This window comes from Colletes latitarsis, chromosome 4 (assembly GCF_051014445.1).
Source record: "Colletes latitarsis isolate SP2378_abdomen chromosome 4, iyColLati1, whole genome shotgun sequence".
Taxonomy (NCBI): domain Eukaryota; kingdom Metazoa; phylum Arthropoda; class Insecta; order Hymenoptera; family Colletidae; genus Colletes; species Colletes latitarsis.
Window position 1 is genome coordinate 23,490,543 of NC_135137.1, and position 5,311 is coordinate 23,495,853.

Sequence of the window (5,311 nt, forward strand, 5' to 3'; positions counted from 1 at the left end):
ATAAAAAAGGTGGTTGCGCATTATGTGTGTAAGCGGAGGGGCAGTTTCCTTTGGCCACAGGCTTGCCGTCTGATAATACTGCACTGCCAACTTACATGTATTTACGCACACACTACAGCTTTCTGCCCATCAATACTAATTCAGTGAATAGTTTCTCAACTGACCGCCATCCATGAGAAGAGGCCGCTAAAATCATCTCCGAATTTTCAGGTCGGTATGGCAGTCAGATTCGGCCGCGAAAGTCCATAAGGTGATTGGTATACTCGTATACCTCGTCTGTGCTCATACTAATTAAAAATTTTTCACGTTTATTCATTTCAAATAAATAAAATGGTCGGAATCATGGACACTGCGAGATAACCTTTTTTAAAAGCGAGTTTGTTTAAAGTATGCGGTATCATCAGTTTTAACTTTTTTTTACCAAAAAAATTTAGAAATGTCATTGGAACAGGTAAAAATAAACCTTATAAATTTGATTGCAAAAAGTGTTATACTTCATTCGCCAAAAATTCCCTAAGAAAATTTAAGAACATGCACTTCACACTAGAAGACCCCCTTAAGAAGAATTATATGAATGGTGATTCTGCTGTGATATTAGACGAAGAGAACGTAATATCAGCTAATTGCCTGTCTAAAAAGTGATTAATTTGTCATAGAATGACACGAACATCAATAATTTCATTAAATCACTGATTTGAAATGGACAGAGCAGACGAAAAATCATACAGAGTCCTTTTCTTCCACTTCCGTTCATTCTTTCTCATTCGTTATCCTTCTCTTCGACTGCCGTTTATTTTTTCTGATTCGGTCTTACTCATTCTCACACGCTGTCCTTTTCTTCGGTTATCGACTACTGCTGTCGGCAAAAGATAAAGGCGATATGGAGGCTTGACGATATCGCCGCTTATAAATATCTGCTGGTGTTGAAATTCGCCTCTGTCGTACGGGTCATTCCATGCGAAGTCGGACACCTTTTGGAGTACCATATCGGATTTTGCTCTAATTTGAATATGTTGTAGTCTTTAGTGATATATAAACGTATCTCGAAGGATTTTCTAAAATTTTTAAAATTGTTGGTGTTACATCTGTTTGAAATATAGAGGTCACTTTTTTCAATAAATAATAGCTGCTAAAGTACGAAAGTGACAAAATTGTGCTTTTAGGTACTTGTAGTAGATCCATGGGAGTACCGAATAAAAAATATTCCAATTAAAAAAAAATTTGTTTGACTATTTATTTTGCAATTGTTTACAATGTTACATATAATTCATGTATGGGACTGAAACGTTTGATGGCTTGGGCGTTGGCCCGATCATCTAGCGCACAACCCCTCGAACGGGGTTGACTCATGCCGTATGTGCACACCCGGCCCAGTTTTCATTACCTTATATGGTAATGCCCCGCCACTGTACCGAGTAATTTCCAGTATATAAGGGCCGCATTTTCTTACTCGGGGAGCTCAGTTTTCCTAAAACTCTCGAGACGACGTCACTTTGATACTCGAGGCAAGATCGGGCTATAATCCCCTTCGAGCAACATCCTACCTTAGTGGTTTTAACCGTGAGTTTCAATCGTCTAAACCGAGTAGTAGCTCCCGCGAACGCGCCGCGTAAAAGCCGATTTAAAACTCTCGCCGTCGTGGCAATCTAGTAATAGAACTAGTTTTGTTAATACACCATTGTATTTGAGCATCGAATAGAATACATACAAGTAATTATACTGACTTGCATTATTCAATCAATACAACCCTGAACCATATTAACAGTAAGACGAGGAGTATTTCACGAACCTGGTACACCTTAACCGCTCGAGGTGTACCATTACGATAGAGCAAGATCCTAAAACTTCCTAAAAACCTACGTGGCTCCCAGGGTATAAAGCCCCTGGTTCATCCACTGCTTTCTAGCGGCTCCCAGGGTATAGAGCCCTTGGTTCGTCCACGTAACCTATTCCTACGACTCCCAGGGTATAGAGCCCCTGGTTCGTCCGGAACTCCTTTCTCTCTCCTAACCATACCTAAAACCACCGGTCGAGTACTGTCCTCGACCGAATCCAGGATCTCGTGCTCGCGCTCGTAACAACAAACGTCATTTTTTTATAGTGGGGAAATATTTAAAAATCTGAAAAAATGAGCATATAGTCCTATTTGTCCCCTTTACGGACCAAGTTTTAGAAATACGAACACTTTAAAATTGACGTTATGAAAATTAATTAAATGTAATGCTGCGTCGCATTGTGGCACGCTGGCTCGACCGACCAAGTCGCGCGGTGCCTGCACAGCTAAACGGCTATACCTGTGTTGCAACCCCGTGGTCGGTGGGTTAGGGAAATAAGGTCGTGGGACGGTGCCCGTGGAGCGCTGAACCGCTCTGCTCGGCGAGACGCGCGGAAATCAAACTACTCGATACGTTAAAAATACTTCAACAACTTTATTCAGTACTGTTCCTTAGTTATTTCTAAATAGCGATTGGAAAACGTTCTCTAGTGCAGGACGATAGCTCGTATAGACTGAGAGAGAGAGAGCCAAGCGGGGCTCGGTCTTATATATCCAGCGTCCCGATCGGCGTTTGTTCCTTCCTTTTGCCGGTTGCCAAGTTCTCGGCGCGTGCCATGGAATATTCCCGATCCTTCGAGCGAGAACCGGCGACATGGCCAACCGATCGATTCTTACACACACACATATGCGCGCCACAAGCATACAGCCTACCTCTAACGGTCAAAACTACATTGTATACACAAAGTATCGGTAACGGTCTACAAATGCTCGGTTTTCGCCTAGATTTCCTCGCGTTGAATTTCTTACAATAATAATACGCATTACAATACGCGAGTTCGTTTGAATCTCGCTCGCTCAAATCGCAGCCTCGATGGTAATAAAACCAGTTCCAGCAATTTCCCGTCGCGCCGCTGTATGTACATCGACCCTACGTCACGCAAATGCGTAACACCTTTCCCCTTATACAAAAAGGTGTTTTCATAAAACAGCTTTTAAGCAAAAGTCAACATTTATTATTATTACCCTGAGCCAGGTCGGTGTCGGTTAACAATATTTACCACGTACAATATCCTCATATCTATCACGCGCCTTATGATTTCGAGATTACTTAATATCCGCAGGGAAATAGTTAATGTATTCCGGTATCGACACGTATTAAACTATACGGTTAACGAAAGTCAGTGTGGTGATTTGCAGTAAGCTATACATCATTAACAACCGCATGCAGGGGTACATAACATCAGAGGCAGTTGGGATATACATTATATACGGAGAACATAAATTAGAGCGTAGTTCCGAATCCGCAAAGCATTACATTGAGTAGCTACATCGAGTATTACAGGTTATTTACTTTATTTAATCTCCCTCGGAGGGAGAGTCCGGCCTTATATGCGCCAGTTTCAATTTATCGGTGTGCACTATCTTAAACCTATTTTTCGTTAACTCTATTTCGGCAGTTAAATCGCTAAATAATCGGTTTATTTTATAGGGGCCTAACCAAGTACAATCGAATTTGGAGGTTCTGGGCTCCTTAAGCAAGTATACCATATCGTTTAAATCAAATTTACAAGGCCTAAGGGTTTGATCATAATAATTTTTACTTTTCTGTTTCGCCTTTTCTAGATTCTGTGCAGCAGTCGTCTGAGTAGTGGTGATTCTTACAAAGAGTTCATCTAGATGTTGCGCGAACGTTTTGGGTGCTGAACCCATGGAGAATTTTGAGGGAATATTGGCCCTTTCGCCGAAAATCAGTTCATGGGGGGGGGGGGGGGGGGGGGGGGGTGAAGCCAGTGGCCTCATGCACAGAGGTATTGTATGAGAAAATGCAAAATCTTATCCACTCATCCCAGTCGGTTTTTGTGTAGTAATGTTTGAAGTAATTAATGAAGACACGGTGTGCCCTTTCAAGGGAGTCCAATGATTGTGGGTGAAAAGCGGTAGAGGCTATTCTCTGGATTTTAAAAATCTTACAGAAGTTCTTCATGACCTGACTAATAAAATTCCTGCCTTGGTCGGTGTGGATAGCTCTCGGACATCCAAATCTACTGATGAATTGTTCAGCAAGAGCGTGAGCAACGCTTATGGTATCTATGCTACGTAGCGGGATTGCATCTGAATACTTTGTGAGGTTATCTTGCAGGGTAAGTAGGTACTGATTACTCTCTCTTAGTTACGGGTAGGGGCCCGACTATATCCATTTGCACCTTTCAAATGCGCGTTTAGGGGTGTCGGTAATTCGCATCGGCTGTTTTGTTCGCCTAGTATGATTCTTGTTCCTTTGACAGGTGGGGCACGAACGAACGAACTCTACGATTTCCTTTGCCATACCAGACCAGTAAAACCGTTCTTGGATAAGTTGGTGAAGTTTAAAGGAGCCACGGTGATCTCCGACTACCGATTCATGGTGCTCTTTAATAATCTGTGACCGGTCCGACCTTGGTGGGATTATAGCCTCCCTACTGCAGATGGTAATGCTATATTGTGGGTCGTTGAAGATTTCCCTAAGCAAGTCTAATACATTATTCCGCGCGGAGGGGTCGAATTTATCCGGGTCTATTAGGATACTGAAGGTATCCGACCGCAAAGAGTCCAGTAGATTTTTAAGAGATTTCAGGGAGTTTTGGACGTGATCAAAATTCAATTCATCTTGGGGACAAGATTTGAAAAACAAAAAGAATACCGAATATTTGTCCTGAGGGAACGCCATGGCATTCCCAATATTTAATTTATATTGTCGCACCTGGTCCATTGATAAACCTATTCGACTTAACAGTCCCTCGGTGGTATGGGAAGTATCAGTACCGGTGAGAGGGATGAAGTGGACAAGATTATCACGCCGTGCAAAAAGGTGGCCTTTCAGATAGAATACAGTAGGGGAGGATCGCGTCGGCTCACCCATATCGGGGGTGGTGACTAAAATTCTCCTCCCGACATCGATTCCATTTTCGTCGTGGACATTCTGTGTAATTAAAAGGTTCTCTACAAGGTCTCCCGGATTTACTACCGAGGTCACACCACTGGATATTCCTGTGCGGTCCTGGTCATCCCCATTCACACTTCCATCTGGCATCACCCGCCAGGATACACGCAAACATCGGTCCACCTGACCGAGTTGCAACCATCCACCCGGTCCACCTGACCGGATGGGATACTCATTCACACGGGGCGCCCCACTCCCCTGAGACGACACAGGTTGCACCTCGAGTACAGATTCCCTCTCACGGCCCCCGAAGCGGGTTCCTGGGGTTCGGATTATACACCCGTTAGCCAACGAAAGACCGAGTTGAGGAGACTCTGGGGTACTCGACTGGGGTG

At 43.4% G+C, this 5,311-nt stretch overlaps 1 long non-coding RNA gene across 1 annotated transcript; it reads left to right on the forward strand.

Annotated features, from left to right (window-relative positions):
• The first annotated feature begins 3,772 nt into the window (after positions 1-3,772).
• LOC143341221 (uncharacterized) lies at positions 3,773-4,466 on the forward strand. The gene is made up of 3 exons (XR_013079573.1): positions 3,773-3,872; positions 3,970-4,137; positions 4,282-4,466. It is a non-coding gene; the product is annotated as an uncharacterized LOC143341221 (long non-coding RNA).
• The last annotated feature ends 845 nt before the right edge of the window (positions 4,467-5,311 follow it).